The 18,694-nt window shown below is 36.5% G+C and overlaps 1 long non-coding RNA gene across 1 annotated transcript; it reads right to left on the reverse strand.

The window, feature by feature from the left end:
* Positions 1-12,173: 12,173 nt before the first annotated feature.
* LOC145991896 (uncharacterized) lies at positions 12,174-13,910 on the reverse strand. Its single transcript, XR_014442104.1, has 3 exons — positions 13,873-13,910; positions 12,834-12,882; positions 12,174-12,468 (listed from the first exon to the last, which is right to left on the reverse strand). It is a non-coding gene; the product is annotated as an uncharacterized LOC145991896 (long non-coding RNA).
* Between the last annotated feature and the right edge of the window lie 4,784 nt (positions 13,911-18,694).

Below are 18,694 nucleotides of genomic sequence, written 5' to 3' on the forward strand. Positions count from 1 at the left end.
GTCACGTATAGCAGATTCAACAAATGTAAACTGTTCACTATCTTCGAGAAGACCAATTTCAACTCTAGTAATTAAAAGCTTAGCTTGCCAAGATAAACCAGGTGTTGTACACATAAAGACAGGATCCAAATTATATTTTCAAAACAATTTTTTCGTAAAGTGTCGAACACATCAGCCAACAAGAGAACATCTAATTTCAAATAATAATCACGATAACCTCCTATTGTTTCACAACCTGGCATGTCCCAAATTGTGTGTGCAAGTTGATAATCTTCCACGCTACATTCTTTATCTTGAAGATGGTTATAAAATGCTTCTCTCGGCGGTAACTGTGTCTCTTCAAATTTTTCAAAATCATCCATGTATGGATAAGGGTAGACTTCTTTTCTCATTAGCAAATTTATATCATATTGCCAAAACTCTTTTTTTGTATAAATAAATTTGTCTTTGGTTAATTGATTGACCAGAGTAGCTAAACTGCTGGAAAGAAACTGATATGAATCCAAAAATTTAAGAACAACTGTTATTTTATTTTCTAATCTGATATTTTTCTCTACAATAATATATTTTTCTTTAGTCTGTGATATAATATTAATATTCTCTGCAACATAATCTAATTCTTTAATAAATAAATGTGTATCAATTTTTTTTTAATTGTGAATAATTACTGGAATAAAAAATGTTTTTTTTGTATTTTCAAGTTCCATGAATTACAAATCGTATGGATATATTCTCCATTAAAATGGTTGTGGTGTAGAATTTTTTTATTATCTAAATCAAAATTACTTTTACAGTACACACATTGTATGGAATTATTATATTCCTGTTGTTGTTCTGGTGTAAGATCCTTCATTGTTTTTTCTGTATATAAGAATGGAGCAAGAATTTTTACCCACTCTCGAAGTGTTTTGGTTTGGTTTGAGTTGGTGTTTTAAGTCCACTTTATGCACAGTAAGGCTAATCGGGACTGGACCTACAGTTTAAAGTGGGATCCGAACCACTTGTGCCTCCACCGGGTATCGAACCCGCAACCCCTTGATTACAAGGCAATGACGCTACCACTGCGCCATAGGGGAGGCCCACGAAGTGTTTCAATATATATATATATATATATATTTATATATATATATATATATATATATATATATATATAAACTTGATTCATGTTTGTGGGTGCAATACAATTTGAATAATAAGGCAAAACGTAAAACTCTGTTTTTTACTCAAAACAGCGAATTTTAGCCAATTTGCATATTATTCATAAAATTATTATAACTCGGACACTATGGGACCAATCTACTTCGGATAACTTTTGTTTTGCAGGTAGAACATCAGTGCATGCAACTATGTAAAATTTGTATACTCCAAACGCGAGGGGGGGTTACGGGTGGAGGCTGCATCCCCCGAATTTTAATAAAAAATAATAAAAATGTGGAGTTTTCCCCCTCTTCTCCGGCTACTTTGGGGAGAAAACACGAACATTCTTTTTCGTTCGCACTTGCATCTTGTGTAGCTACTGTGAATCTATTTCTTCCCTGTTGACTCGGCTCTTTGTGGAAATATGTCCGGAAGGAAACGAATGCGCGTTAGGGAGATCGATGAGCTGTTATATGATACGAACTGCTCAGAACCGATTATGGGGAGGCCTTTCCTAACAGAGGAGGGGAGGGAGCCTTTGCAATCGTTTGTTTTGTCTATACTTTTGGATAGACTCACGCTTGTGGCCTCTGGCTATCGTCAAGCTTCATTGCATTTTTAAAATAGAGGCGACAGAAAGCTGACACCGCAAAACCTCATCCAATCCACCCTCTCCTTGCCCCCCCCCACCCCGCCACTACTTCTGCTGGATCACCAGGTCCAAACACAAATAAGAATGTGTGCCTTATCAGTGCTAAATCACAGCGTTGGAAGCTTTGAGGAAAACAGCATCGTAAACACCAAGCATTTATTGTGTCTGTCAAACTAAGGAGCGGAAACACCTGACATATTCCAAGAAAGGGGGGGGGGGATTTTGGAATTTTTGTAAACACGATTGCAAAACATGTTCCCGAACGAACTGTCAGTTTTTCAACCTCAATATACAAATATAAGTGTGGCAAACCCTCGATAATTGTATCTAAAGCTGTTTGTTGCATATCTGCAACAGCGGCTACAAGGGACATACTTTTTTGTTGCATATATGCAACGGCGGCGGACTACAAACCCTACAGTGCTGCAGAACATCCAACGATGTATGGCTATTGATTGACTGTCACCCCGGAAGATAATGCGTTTCTTTATCTGGTGTTCCTTCGAGTTATATGGTGTTAGATGAAGCGCTAGATGGCAGGGTTCACCTTCTCAGTGTAGATTTCAGAGATCCATTCCAACAAGATAAGAAAATAATTAACTCAGATTGACTTTTGAGCACATTTTTAAAATTAATATTTTCAAAGACAGAAAAGCATAACTCTTCTCGGACATTAAGAAAGTACAAATGCATATCCAGCTTATTGCAAACAATGCAACAATGAAGCCATGATGATGACGTGTTTTGTCCATTGATATTATATGATCCATCGATTTTTCAGTTGCATTTCCAAAGATTCTTCACATTGTTCAACAATATTATGCTTCTACTTACTCATTGTAACACTTTGTTGTACAGGCTTTTTTGTTCTTTATAATATTGTTGTGCGGTGGTGTGAATCTAAATTTTTCACACTGTATAAACTCAACTTTGAACCAATAAGTATTTGTGATGTTTGTAGTTTTTTTGTAGGGGGTTTGTAGTTTCAAATTTTTACTAATAAAATATACAGCGTAAGCACAAAAACACTCCCTGGTTTTGAAAGGGTATAACTTTAATACCAAAAGTAGTATTCTACATAAATGTTCACAGTAGTTGTAAGAACTCATAAAGTTTTCGTGGTGTTCATTGGAATTACAAATGCTCAATGTGCGCGCCACCTTTTACACGGGAAACATCGAGACGATAATCCAGCTCCAACCACACCTTCTCAAGGGTATCCGGTGTGATGAAGTTGACAGCTGTACTGATGCGTTCCTGAAGATGATTCAAGGTTGTGGGTAGTGGAGGTACATAGACCTGGTCCTTCACGAACCCCCAAAGGAAAAAGTCACAAACTGTCATGTCCGGTGATCGTGGGTGCCACTTGAATAGATTTTGATCATTGGGTCCAGCTCGTCCTATCCAACGGTGTGGGAGGTTGTCAATCAGAAAGCTGTGTACAGATTGATGCCAGTGTGGGGGCGCTCCATCTTGTTGTAGAATGTAGTCACCTCTCTCTGCAGTAAGTTGGAATTAACCAGTCACGTAGCATTGTTAAGTAGCTTTCACCTGTGATTGTTAGAACCTCACAGAAGAACGGAACGTACACTCGACGCTCTGACACTGTACAAAAAAAACATTCACCTTGGGTGAGTCACGTTCCACATCAAGAGTGGCATGCGGATGCTCGCTTCCCCAGATCCTAACATTATGCCTGTTCACTAAAAATGATCTTTGTCAGAAAGGTTTAATCGTCCTCCATTAAAGTGTGGATAGTCTCGCAAAACTCACGTCGCTTTACCTTGTCTTGTGGATATAACTTTTGAACCAATTGCAGCCGGTACGGGTGAAAACGCAAACGCTTCCGTAAAATATTGCTTACGGTAGTTTGTGGCACATGCAACTGCCTGCTGGCTTGATGTGTTGATTTTCTGGGACTGCGTATAAACGCTTCTCGCACACGCTAAACAATTTCCTCAGAGATGGACGGTCTGCCAGAATGTTCTTTTCTTTGATCGCAAATGCATCCTCTCTCAACAAATGTTTTATGCCACTGCAGAATGCATTTGTGTGTAGGTGGATCAACATTAAACTTCAGTTTAAATGCACGCTGCACTCCCACAACACTGCTTGTTTTGGCAAATTCTAACATTCACCAGCTTCTTTGCTGCGGAGTGAACGCCATTTTCGATGTTACTGCCCTCTAGCTACCGAATTCACAACTAGCGATTCTGAAAAGAAAGATATTAAAATATTTTGAGTTAACTGAGCTTGGGATATCAAATTGTCAAAATATTCAAGTAACAATTAATTTTATGACATCTTGAAACCAGGGAGCGTTTTTGTGCTCACGCTGTATACAACTTTTTTTGGCCTATAATAATCATTTGTCAGTTAGAATAAAAAATTGTGCTGATGAGAAGAATTTGAGCAGACTAGTTGTAATCTTCATATGAAAGACAGCAGAGTGATGTACCTGTGCCGGACATACATGTAATATGTAATTTCTTTCTTTTTTTATAATCTTTCAATACAAAAATATTTCTTCAGGACAAATTGATTACAAATTTTATTACTAAATAATTAGCAGTCTGATTTTCAAACCTTTTCCTGTAAACAAACAAAGAAGGAATGGCCACGAAATATAAAAATTTCGGTGCGCACAGCCAATAAGGAAGTGCTCCCTCTGGTTATATCACTCTAGGCTTTGTAAATATGCCACCCGGCCATGTTAATCAGTAGGAAAAAGTTTTGCCCAACGAAAAATAAGTGAGGCATTCTTGATAAGATATTTGAAGAGCCTCGCTCAAACTTTCCTGAAATCAAACCTTCAGTACTGAAGGCCATGCTACAGGTCGATTGGCAACTTTCAGAAGCATGTTGTCTGTCTGCTCAAATGGGTGTTTGAAGATGGATTTTGTGTTGACGTTTATTTATTTATTTAATTTTTCAAGTGGAGTCCCGACATTGTAGTAATCTTACAATTATTTGTATGTTTTCTTACTTTGATTTGTTTCATATCACTTTTATAATTAATCGCAACTATGAGGATGGATGATATTGATGAAAGGACACCACAGAGAGAGAGCCATGCCCAGACCAGAATTCGATTGATTGATTTGCTTTATTTTACTTCGCTTTTTGTGCCACTTTTGGCTAATTTGCAAAGATGGGGATGAATGATGATGAAATTGGTGAAAGGACACTCACAAACATCCATGCCCAAGCCAGGATTCGAACCCGGGACCCTTGGTGTCCTAGCGCGATGTGCTAACAACTCTGGCACGGGGGCCGGCACCAGGACTCGAACTCGGACCTCTGAAGTGGAGAGATTTGGATGGCCTCGGTCACGAGCTGTCTTATAATTATTTGTAATTGCTAAGGAGTATTTTTTGATCTATTCATGCAAAACAGCTGTTGTCTGTACACTCGTACATTCTGAGTGAAATTAGATCCAAAATTCTATTTGCGGAGACGTAGTTGTAAATCCCATTTTGTTAAGGAGGAGGGGCACATCTTCTTCATATCCCAGAAACAATCTTGACCACGAATTTAAAGTGATGGTGTCATTGTTTCTCAGTGGTGGCGCCAGGATTAATCATCTACGGGTGCTCATGAGGGGTGCGATGTTTGAAAATAAATAAAATGAACCACACATGCATGTTTTAGCCACTAAATCAAATACTAATCAACTCTTAGTAGGCATCTATGCTAATGTGCCAATGAAACAGAAGAATAACAGCGACTTGCTTCATTTTTGCTTGATTTTTTCACAACAAAGACATGTTTGGAATTTTGAAAGGAACATCTTGCTCAAGGGAGGCCTATGACATACAAGGACGGCCGTAGGGTTTTCTTCCAGGAAAGAAGCAAGAATAGCGATCTCACTTCAATATCTAACAATCTGTCCTCAATGTGGCGGCATGGCATAATATGACGCTGTAAGAGTTAGAGATTTCGGTTTAACATAGTTTTGAAAACGGGATGCGGAACAAAATTAAGGGTTTCTAACCTCTCTGGTGCCTACCCTCTTCATTGTAATGAATGGCACGTCACGTATATCATGATATCGTAACCCACGGTCTATTTCTTCATTTGGTATGAATGTTGATTTCCAAAACACGAAGGTATTTTTGGGCACTGAAGCTAACACGACGACAATGTTGGAAACAGATTTACATGACAAAGATGTAGTTATTCTGTTGTTGGCTTCCGTAATTTATATGACACTAGCTGATTACCCGACGTTGCCCGGGTATTTATTTATTAAAATCTTCTATTAGACAGGAAAATAATGAATTCTAACTATAGTGTAAAATGAACTTGGAGTTTTACGGCATTGGGAGTGCCACTATTCATCTTAGCGACTCCGAAAACTATAGATTCCACACTAATATCGGTCGTTTTCGATTATTTTTACGTCACCCCCTTCCCACCCCCTCCCCTATGGGTACCAGTGGTGTCTTAAAGTTGAACAGCATAGTGGTTCGGATCCCACTTTAAACTGTAGGTCCAGTCCCGATTAGCGTTACTGTGAATAAAGTGGACTTAAAACACTAATTCAATCAATCAATCAATGAGTCGTTTCGAAGGTATTTTTTTTAAAACAGAAATCTGATTGGTATTGCAATCCTATGTTTTCTCCTGTTATCTGTTTAGAAAGATATAACTCAGGTCTTGAATAAAATTAAGCCGAGAAGTTATTCTGGTCTCTACAATATACCTAATAATATATTCAAATATTCAAAGGATGTGGTGATATACGGTACTTGCACCTGTCGTGAGCTTAATTTTCAGCAAATCATTGGCATCTTCCCCCAATTACGGAAGGAAGTAACTGTGCTACCAATTCAAGAGATAACTGGGAACAGCAAAATTTCTAATTACAGACCAATTACTATTGTTAATATTTTTAGTAACATCTTCGAATCTCTTATTCACAAATCATTATATTTTAATACTAAGAGTATAATTAATGACTGTCAACATGGGTTTATACCAGAAATATCTACAAGCACAAATCTATCAGTTCTGATTACTGACGCTTTTCAATCCTTCTGTAGCTACATGTTATAGATATACACTTTGATTTATCCAAAGCTTTTGATAGTGTCAATCTTAATTTATTTGTGCAGAGACTCAAAAATTATGGATGTGCTCCTCGATATTGTGCTTGGTTCATGAGTTATTTTTGTAATAGAACTTTCTGTGTAAGGATTATATCAACATTTTCTACTCCAGGCAAAATACACAAAGGAGTGCCCCGGAATCTCCATTGCGATCTCTACCCTTTGCTAACTGTTTGAATGATACTTTTAATGTAATCAAGCATGCTAAATATATATTTTATGCTCATGATATCAAGATATACACTGAAATAGACACTAACGATATACATGTTCAGTTGCAATCTGGTCTTAAGGCAGTCGCTAACTGAGTGGCCAATAGCAAACTTGTAATGAATACAGGATAATCCTTCATTATTACTTTTACAAGGAAAATTCAGTGGCGCAGTCATAATTGTAAATTATATTCATGTGCAGTAAAAAGAGTTGAAGCTATCAAAGATTTGGGTATCGTTCTAGATATGAGGCTTAAATTTAAAGTATGAAACTGCAAGAAAAACTAGAAAGAAAAACGGCTACTTAATCAACAAATGGTCAAAATCAAACAATCTATTCTTGTTACTTCGGTTATTTACTGTGTATGTAAGGCCTATTTGGGAATAGAGTACAACAACTTGGAAATTTACATGCTATAATAATATGGAAATCATGCTTGAAAATGCACAGAAAAGATTTGTTTCATTTTTTGTACTTTAAACTCGGACTTTTTAGATTTTATTATGAATATTATAATTTTTTAGACAAACGTGAGTCTTGCAAAGAAGAAATGTTAACGATTAAAATTGTATTTGCAAATTAATTAATGACAATTTGATGTACCATATTTATTATCTAAAATTACACTAAAGACTGCACTGCAATTTATGTCATTTCTTATTTTAGATATAATAGGTAATTTAATTTTCTTATATCCCAATACGATCATAATCCACTGGAGTCTAATAATATTATGAATTTAACATGTGTAGTTTTATTATTATCTGTTTTAGTATACACTAAATAATAAATAAACACCAAATAATTATTTTATTTTAACGTAAATTTGTCTTCTCAGTTTATTTATTCATGCAGTATTTTTCTATTGTATATATATTGTGTATATGTCATTTATCATCATAAACTGCTGTATTAGGCATTTGTGTTGTTTTTCAGCAGTGTAATCCAAAACTTAAATAAATAAATAAATATTTAGTATGTAGGGGAAGGCGGTGAAAGACGGATTGACTAATGTTTGATCACATGTTTGAAGTACAAAATCAAATCAGATTTGATTTTTATTGCCACAAATAATTTTAATACGCCTAATGTTTGGAATATATTGTGATTTCTAAAAAAAGAGCTTTGGCCCCGTCTTGCCCCACATGAGGGGCAACTGTTTTCTGTTTGCTCTAGATACTACTTAATTGCAACATTATTAAGTTAGAATAATCATAGAAACATAGTTGCAGTGGCGTGCCCAGGATTTTTGAAAGGGAGGGGTTATATACACTTTTCCTGGTAGTCTGCTCTCATTTTGCCATCTTTTCCTACCTTTGATGTTCTTCTTTTTAGGAATGCTGGGCTAAAGGGGGGGGGTTATAACCCCCACCAACCCCCCCTTGGGCACGCCACTGCATAGTTGACGTTTTAATTTAATTTAATTACTCAAACAATTAAGTTTCACACAAACCACAAACATGAACCGCGTTTTTGTCTTCGCATGTCACACCTGCACAAGAATTATGCACCCATCGCATCGTGAAGAAACACGACACCTGTCATCAAAAAAATCTTGACAGTAGAGCCTTGTTTTTGTTTTTTGGCTGTGGAAACACCAACTTTTGCTTGGGTTCCGCTTTCATCATTTGATGCTTTTTTTCTGCTCTGTACGGTGATTCTGTTAAAAGAGCTGTCTTTCCACGTCGTTTTGAAGATAGTTCGTTCTCTTGATCTACGTTTGGAATATTCACAATTAATTGAGGACTTGCAACTTTATAGGAGAATGACGCTGGTTCCTCACCAGCAATGTCGAAGGCTGAGCATAAATGGTTGAAGCTGTTTCTGTTGTGGGAGCATCGGGAGAGAGCTTAATGCTGAATGTCGGTTGTTGCAGAAGGCAACACAATAATAACCCCATTGTAACTTACAGCAGCAAATAGTTTGCCGAATTATTGCAACAGAGGGTGAAAAATGTACGTACATTCCATTCTTTCTGGAACACCGTCTCGAACTGAGACCAGCGGCTGTCCAGAAAAAAGTAATATGTGCTGATGAAGTTCCAAGAACATCAGATGAATAGCGATACTTATTTCACAAAAACGCCCTGTACGCTGTCTTACCCCGCTGACCCGGCTTGCCCCGCCTTCCTCTATATATTAAATCTACTTGAAATATTTTTTTAAAATTTTAAGTTATACCATAATTTTATGCTCTTATTTCAAGAACCTTATCTATTTGAAGTGTTAATTTAAGAATTTTTATGTAATAACAATATATTTTCATTGATTTTAGCACATTCATAACTACTAGGAATTCTTGTATTATTTTACTTATACGTGTACTTAAAGATTGCATTGACAATATTTAAAATTATATTTGAAAATTCGTCTGGCATCTATTGGCATAATTTTAAATTTTATGATCATTGATGAAATTGGATTGTAGTTCTTATCTATGTTCATTGGAATATTTTATATCATACAGATCTCCCAAAATGATTTTGATGAAGGTTGTGCCAAAAGAGGGTATTTTGGACGCTCAACTTCCCTAAATATTCTGAAGATACTAAAATGCATGTAAATTAGCTTCCTTTATCCGCTTGTTATCTTATATATCTGCAATATTTATGTAGTATCCAGAAGGAAATATAGTCTTTTCCTGATGGCTCAACAAGAGACATGCATCTGATATAACAGGGATGTCGGGAATTGCAAGCCTGCAGATATTGAATTTGACCACTTATGATTAGGATCAAATATCACAAGACTACTAATAATTCTAATTAAAAATAGGAGAAGAGAATATCTAATCTGACCCTACAAACTTAACACAGGCACAGGATCGTATTCACAACTCTCTCGACTCAAATTGCTCCAAGTAGCAGCTTACAAGGATAATGGTTAGTGGTTGTGCAGACAGAAATAAATTCGAAATTCGGATTCCCTCCAAAACCTGGATTCTCCGATTTTACTATTCGAATTCCGGATAATAAAAGATCCGGATTTGACCATCCCTAATACAAACCCGCCCCTTAATATTGAAAAACAAGTTCTTCCGGATTTTTCCTTAGTCATTATACTTGGATGATTCAATTACCTAATACCACGACAATTACCTTGAACAGGGAGTTTCACTCTCTCTCGGCCTCTGCTTTTCGCTTATAAAAATCAAACTATTGGTCATGATGCAATGAAATTTGTTACGGACATACATATGTATGGGTGATGGTCATTGGAGATGGCGCCACAGTCTCTCTAATCCTTGACTGGGCAAGCGCGTGCATCTGGGCGATTCTGCCATCAAATGCCAATCAAACGGACGTGTGCTTTCAGTCTGCGTTCTTAGCCCTGTAGTTGTGACGCACCTGATAGTGGTTCATATTTGTTCCGGTTCTGTTGAAAGTTCGTGCTTTTAATCAGTAGTTCGTGATTACAGTTGAGTAACAAATCAATACAGTATGAATCGGATATTAAGATTATTCATGAATAGTATAATGTGATAAATAATTGTTGAAAATTATATCAAAATATATCAACTGTTGGCAGTGGCGCCGATTAGAGGGGGCGAAGGGCCACTAGCCCCCCCCAAACTTTTCGCCACTTTTGTTCCAGCACTATGCTAAACCTTATCTACAAAGGGAAATATACTGTCTATGTCCCCGAGTTTTGGCACCTTGCCTCCCGGTTTTGTAACCCAATCGCCGCCACTGAAGAAGCTCATCATGTACTTATAATTGACATATTCTATCAACCTTAATGACTCCCAGTCAGATGCGGCTCTAGATAACATTTTCACTCGAGGGACGTGGAATTTTGGGTTCCCCTCAACTTTCCACCCTGCACTGTATCGAGAGTTGAGACCACCCCTCCATCATCCCACAAGAGCTTGCGTAATCACCATGCAAAGGACGATGTTGTGCCGAACTCTTCAGATTATTGCTTATAAGCACAACTCTCTCGACTCAAATTGCTCAATCAAAGTAGAAGCCTACAAAGATAGTGGTAAATGTTTGTGCAGACAAAGGAAATCCGAAATCCGAATTTCCTCCTAAATTCGGATAGTAAAATTTCAGAATCCGGATTTTAAACTTTCAGGCCATCCCTAGAAAAGACACACTTGGTTCACAACAAATTTCGTAGGACGCTTAATTCCTTAGAACCATGCGTTCGTTCAGTACTTGAAATATAAATCCCTCCACAGTGCCAAGTGTACTTTCCAGTCTTGTTGTGGTAGGTTATGATATTAAAAAGGGTGTATATTTAGTCAAGAAACTCATGAAAGTAAAGAAATTAACATGCAAGTTAAAAACTCAATTACAAGTCCAAAATTATACTTGTCGTCAAGAATTTTTGCCATCACAATGATTGATTGATGAATTAGTTTATTTTACTTAACTTCTCTGACCACTTTGGATAATCACAAAAATTTGGATGAATGGTGGTAAAATAAGATGGATATAATTAGACAATCACAGATATATATATGGACCACCTCACCCCTCCCCAATGCGAGTCCCACATGTAATTATATTGGCTGTGAATTCAAATGCCACAGTCTCGCTGCCAAATGCAGTCCAGGATGCACTAATAGATCCAGTTTCCGTTTTCTAACATCCTAACTAGACTTTTGATAGGGGTTTTTCATAAAATAAATATTCATTTTCTTAATTGCTAATTTCAATTATATATAATTTCAATAAATATAGATTAAATAGAAAAAAGACCCAGAGAAAGTCAAGAATTTTGCGTTTCTTATTTTGGTAGACACCCTGTTAAATCACCTTGACTGATTTCGTTCAAATGCAATACCAGGAACTTAACTGATCTGCGAAAATTACAGATGAAAAATATAATTTTCAGGCAGTTGGATTAAGAAAAAAACATTGATGACTTGTCAGATATTTGCCTCGCCCGGCCCAACCAATCCACTTTCTGTGGATTGCCCCAGATGCAGACTTCAGGCGCTACAGATCAATTAAATGAGTATTCTGCTTTCATGCAGAGAAAGTACGAAGGAGTTTATTGAAAGGCAAAGGATCAATATGATGCATCATTGAAGAAATAGACAAATACTGCACACATAATATAATTTAATTCTCACTAGTTTCAAGATAGTGAACAGGCTGTTCATACAGCAAATGAAGTTATATTTAACCGTAATAACCGTATCCAATGCCGCCGAGACCGTAGCCACGACCAGCACCATAACCTCCCCATCCTCCAAGAACGTTTCCTCCGTAGCCTCCAAGACCGTATCCTCCGTAGCCTCCAAGACCGTATCCTCCGTAAGCTCCTAGACCATAGCCAACAACAGGGTGAGTGGCGATGGAGATTTTGTTGTTGTTCTGGCTGCTCACTCCGGTGATTCCTACAGCTAGAGTTGAAGGGAAACGTCAAATTTTGACCAGGAGTATTGTGCTTACGTTTTTATTTATTTGCAATGCATTGTCTTCAAGCTAGATATTAAGAAGGATTTTTGTCTACCCTTAATCTCTAAATAATCAAATATTTTTATTTCGAAAAAGTTATCAATAAAAACTAATCTAAAAATCTCGATTCTTCTACGCGTTGCAAACATGATGCTAAATTTTAAACAAATTCTTTCTAACCAAGAATATATGTAATTACATTTTTTTTCAAATTTCTACATTTGGAAATAACTTTGAAGTATTAACGCATGTTTGGCTGTCAAACAAACATTTATTCTGCCAGATTATGACGATGTGAAATTATACTTACCATAGGTTGATCCAACGATCATCATCAACGCAACAGCGAGGATGAACATCTTAAATTAAAGGAGAAGATTTGTTTATAGAATGCTGTATAATTTAAATCCTCTCGCAGAAATAAATATTATGTAATGAAAAATAATCTATTTATGAATACTCAATTAAAATCGATCTTCTGTTCTCATATAGAAGAAAAAATGCTAGCTGAAAGTCAAATAATCCCTTCAAAGATAATTTTGTTATTGTCAATGTTAAAATGTAGTATTCTAATTTCATTCTCTTAAGCATGTCCTACATTCAAAGCTAAGGAGAAATTATTTTAAAAGATTTTCATAGTAAGAAAATATTTTCTTTTCATCTGAGAAATAAATAAATTTGCCATTTGAATGAAACGTTGTAAAATCTATGTAACAGCTGTGTTGATACAAATTTTCGTGTAGTAAAATATGGTTGAATCTAAATTTCTGTACACTATATTGTAAACCCAACAGCCACAACTAATTCAGACATTTTACCTCCACCTTCTCTTGACTTATTACTTGTCAAATGTATTTTTTTATCTACATTTATGTTTTTACTTTTCACTACAATTTAAAGGAAGAAAGTGATTTTGAGTACAATTACAAATAAGATAAAAGTTGTGAAAATTTACTATTTATATTTTTATAGACTATGGAATATTTACAGTATATGAAAAATATCAACTTTTGTACATGAATTATAGCTGTGAAATTTCTGAAACTTCAGAATTGTTATAATCTTCTATACAGTCACAAGTAACAAAGAGAAGTACTTGGCATGAGAATCTCAATACATCATTAAGATTCATGAGTTTTGCTGGTATTGTTCGATGAACTCAGATATTGCATTAAATATGATGTAAAACTCATCTCTGTGTTACAATCTTATTGATTCGGTCTGGAGTAATAAGTAGAAAATAATACATCTACTACTACATGCGTAAGCAGATACATTTCGTACCAGAAACAAACCGAAAATATCTAAACTAATTTATTTAATTCGTAATAACTGCAATTAACACTTACCACGCTCTTCAAAACCATTTTCGATTTCTTGTGTAGACGTTAAATGAATTAATGATGAGAAAACGAAATGGAGCTTGTTTTATATGGATCTGCCAGGAAATTGAATACTGAAAAGAAATCATTATTTCACCTTGGCATTTCATTCTTCTCTAGAAATCGTTTCCTCTCGTGCAGGTTTCTTGTTTCGAATCTTCTTATTTATGAACGACTGAACTGTCTTAATATGTAAGTTATACTTCAATATGTGTTAAATATTATACTAGTACTGCACATTGTCTTGTGATACGGAAACACTACCTTAAGTAATTTGCAATGTATTTGTAATTTGGCAAGGAATAAATCTTTTCTAAGCAACACGATTGCTAGCCACTCAATAGTGGATGGCGGTAGTCAACCACATCTCCTAATAAGTGAGTTGCTATGTTCATTTTCTAGTCTTACAGCCATGCTAACAATATTTTACAGTCGCGAATTAAATATTTTCTTCTTGTGGTAATATCAAAAGTCTTCCCTTGCGTGAGTGTTGACTCTTATGAAAAATTTGTCCCCTGTGTACAGCAGTGGCGGCGACAAACAAAAAAGAAAAGGAAAAAACTGAGTAGGCAGAAATACTTTGTAAGGCAGTCACATTTAATATACTATGTGCCACACAAAAAATGCATGTTGGGCTAAAAGAACATTTATTTTTCGAGTTTACTTGGCATGATGTGGGCCAGCCCGGTTAACACAGGTGCATGCACTCTAACTGGCGCCATCATTGGTGTATGGTACAGATCGTGTGTGAAGTTGAAATGGACATACTGTATTGGAATGCCATACAAAATCCCAAAGTTTGTTGAATATGATAAGAATTTTGTATATCTATTTATTGTATCTGCTGAAACGTTCAGAGTGGAGTGAGGAGTTTCGGTGGCGAAGCGTGTTGAGGCTGAGGGGTAGACTCACAATCTTTCCACGAAAAAATGCGGGCTCAATTTCTAATCTGGAAATTGATGTTTCTTGGTGAGTACTCATCCTTCATTTTTTTTTTCTAATCGTCATTCACTCTCATCGTCGCGATAAGACAGTAAGTATGAGAAAAGCGACTAAACTAAGAAACCATATAGAACAAATCCAGAAGAGAATTAATGCCAGAATGTGGAAAACCTCAAAACACTGCTTGCGTGATGTGTACTGGGAGCCTATATGTTTTGTGTGTGCTATAATGTACGAGGGAGGTGCTTATTAATGTGGAGCATGCAAGTGCCATATTTGTCGAAGAGGAAGTTAGAAGCAAAATTGACGGTAAAGAAGTTTACTTCAGAAGTTAACACAAGGCAAGGAGCTGTTGTTTTTGGTGATACTAACAAATAGATATTTAAAAAGTGTATAATGATATATGGCTCTGTAATTAGTGATTCTCTTTTCGTTTTCAATAATGTTTGATGCAGTGGTAGTGAAAGGGAAATTCTACCCTACGAAGCAGTCCCCATTAGCTTTAATTTTCTCTAACGCGTTAGTATTGCAATCCTAATATTTATTATTATGTTGATTTGCCTTATTTAGTTTCCTTACTATGCCAGTCGTTCGGGTGCGATGATGTCCTGATAGCACACAACTGATTTAGGGATGGCCAGATCCGGATCCTAGCGGATCCGGATCCGAAATATACATATATATATATATATACATACATTCACATATATACTATATAGTGTGTGTGTGCGCGTGCACGATTTGTAATTAATTAATACACTTCCAAGGGAGGTTTAAGTCTCCCGATTTCCATGAAACCTGGCAGGTGTATAGAGGCCCCCCTCAAATGTCAAGATGAGGAGAAATTGAAGTGGGGATCTGACCCCGAAACCACGTACATATGGCATAGGAAGAAACAGGGGGCATAGGGCCTCTCTATACACCTGTCAAATTTCATGCAAATCGGAGGGGACACAGGGGTCAGATCCTCACTTCAATTTGTCCTCATCTTGCCCCCTAAAACAGTTTTTTAGCTGAAACAAAAAAAAAACACTTATTTCTTCCATTGGACCCACTATACACCTGCCAAGTTTCATGGAAATCGGAGGGACACAGGGGTCAGATCCTCACTTCAATTTGTCCTCATCTTGACATTTGATCCCGACCCTGTGCCCGAGTGGTTAGCACATCGCGTTCCGACGCCTAGGCTTGGTTGTTTGAGAATGTCCATTCATCAATTTCATAATTCCATCACTCATCCCCATCTTCGCAAATTAGCCAAGAGGCACAAAACGCGAAGTAAAATAAACTAAATCAATCAATCAATCAATAGACATTTGAGGGGGTTTTGACCCCTAAAACAGTTTTTTAGCTGAAACAAAAAAAAAACACGTATTTCTTCCTTTGGGCCCCACTATACGCCTGCCAAGTTTCATGGAAATCGGAGGGAGACACTTAGATAACCTCCCTTATTAGTCTTACACTTTGTAATTATATAACACTGCATATGTTATAATGTTTTATTTTAATTTGTAAAACTGTAATTGTAGAACAATTGTATAATTTTTGTATAACATTTCTATCTTGTTATATATTTTAAAGGTTTCATCCTGGAATGGAATGTCTCACATTTATGTGTGTTTTCATTTCCAATTCATTCGAATGAATACATATTCGTTTCAATGGCATTTACAAAATCACCTCTGACATTTTATGTTAAACAAGTAAGATTATTTTTGTGCACGAGTGTGCTAACCGAAGCGTAGCAAAATATTCTAGGAACAACACTTGAAAAAATTCTTGTAGGACTATCTAATGAAAAATTTCTTTGTATTCGAAGATCATAATACCATTTAAGGTGTGGTAATATTATAATGGGATTGAGATACAAAACTCTCGGATCCGGATCCGGAACTCTCGGATCCGGATCCGTTTGGCCATCCCTAAACTGATTACAGCATGTGTGAGACACCAATGTAGTTATATTATAAATGTGGCATGTTGTTTCTCTTCACTTTACAACTTTCTGATTAAAATTACGATGAAGTTAAAATTGATGAAAGGTCACTCACAAGAATGTATGCCCTTGTTCAATACCCAGTGAAGGCACATAGTGGTTCGGAACAAACATTGAACTGGAGGTCCAGTCCCGATTAGCCTTACTCTGCACAAAGTGGACTTAAAAACAAATCAACCAATCAAATTAGAAATTCTGGTCAGGACATTGTGAGTTGGGTACTCTACATATATCCTTGAATATCTTACCGATTAATTTTTGTGCACCCTTGTCTTCCCTTGGCAACACAGAAAAACATTCTAGCGTCGTCACTTATTTGTTACATGAATTGTAACTGGACTTCCTCGATAACATATTACTTGATAACGTTGTTGCCACTAAATCAAGATCTATGCCAACTTTAGATCTTCCATGTGTGAGCAGTGTGCACTGTAGTTAATTCCATTTTAAACTGTAGGCCTAGTCCCTATCAATCCATTTGAGCACAGAGTTGACTTAAAACACAGCCAGATTTGTAGATTTATTCAAAATTTTAAGATGAATCCAAAAAGAATAGGCTCTATATTAGATTCCACTAAGGCCTTAAAAATTCATGAGTCGATGCGGAAACCCACAAAAATAGAGTATTTTAATAAAATTAATCTAAGTTATAATTAAACACTATCTCATCGGCGAAAATGATAAAAAGTACACCGATTTTACACTTTTCGTCCCACAAGTTTCATCATAATCTATCTCCCAATTAACTTGGTACCTTTATAAATTCTAACTAACTAACTCTCCAGCCTTCTTGAACCCGAAGGTTCATGGCTGCAGCAACACAAGCCTTCCATCTGTCCCTATCCTGAGCAAGATCTGTATACTCTTTTCCATGCCTGCCGATTTCCTTTAGGTCCATCTTCCTTTATAAATTCAGTAGGTTTATTCTATCTTGAATGAATTTGCTAGTTACAAAGCTTACGTTTCATTCTTTAGTTTTAGCTGAAGAATAATAAGCGCAAAATTCCATCATTATAATTTCTTGTAGTCAACCACGTGAGTATTTGGGTATTATTCAGACATAATACGAGGGTCACTATTTATATTTTGAGCCTAACAATGAAAAAACAGGAATTTGGCATTGAAAACTGCTTTATTGTTTTTCGAAGTATTCTCCTTTGTGGTCAATACACTTTTGCATTCGTTCGAACAATTTGTCAAAGCAGTTTTTCCAATCTTCTTGAGACACCTCCATAATATGGTTTTTGAACGCATCAACGGCGTCTTCCGCCGACGAAAATCGATGTCCACGCAATTTATTCTTGACATTCGGGAACAAGAAGAAGTCATTGGGTGCCAAATCAGGACTGTACGGCGGATGACCCATCAATTCGATTTTTTGACTGTTCATAAAGTCGGTTGTTACACGAGATGTGTGACATTGTCTTGATGAAGAATGATCCGACGGCGTTTATTTGTTTTCCGTATTTGACCGAAGACCTCTGGCAAACAAATTGTTGTGTACCATTCAGAGTTGACCGTTCTATGTTCCTCTAAAGGCACAGTTGCCACATGACCAGTTTTCCTGAAAAAACAGGCGACCATTTGTTTCGATGTGCTTCGAGCGCGAACAACTTTTGTTGGATTGGGTTCATCTTGAAACACCCATACAGTAGGGATGGCCAAACGGATCCGGATCCGGATCCGAAAGTTTCGGATCTGGATCCGGATCCGAAAGTTCCGGATCCGAAAATCCGGATCCGGATAGGAGAGTTTCGTATCTCAATCCCATTATAATATTACCACACCTTGAAAGGTATGATCTTCGATTACAAAGAAATTTCTCATTAGTTAGTCCTACAATATTTTTTT

The sequence above is a fragment of the Lepisma saccharinum genome, chromosome 1, assembly GCF_977018435.1.
Source record: "Lepisma saccharinum chromosome 1, izLepSacc3.1, whole genome shotgun sequence".
NCBI classification, from domain to species: Eukaryota; Metazoa; Arthropoda; class Insecta; order Zygentoma; family Lepismatidae; genus Lepisma; species Lepisma saccharinum.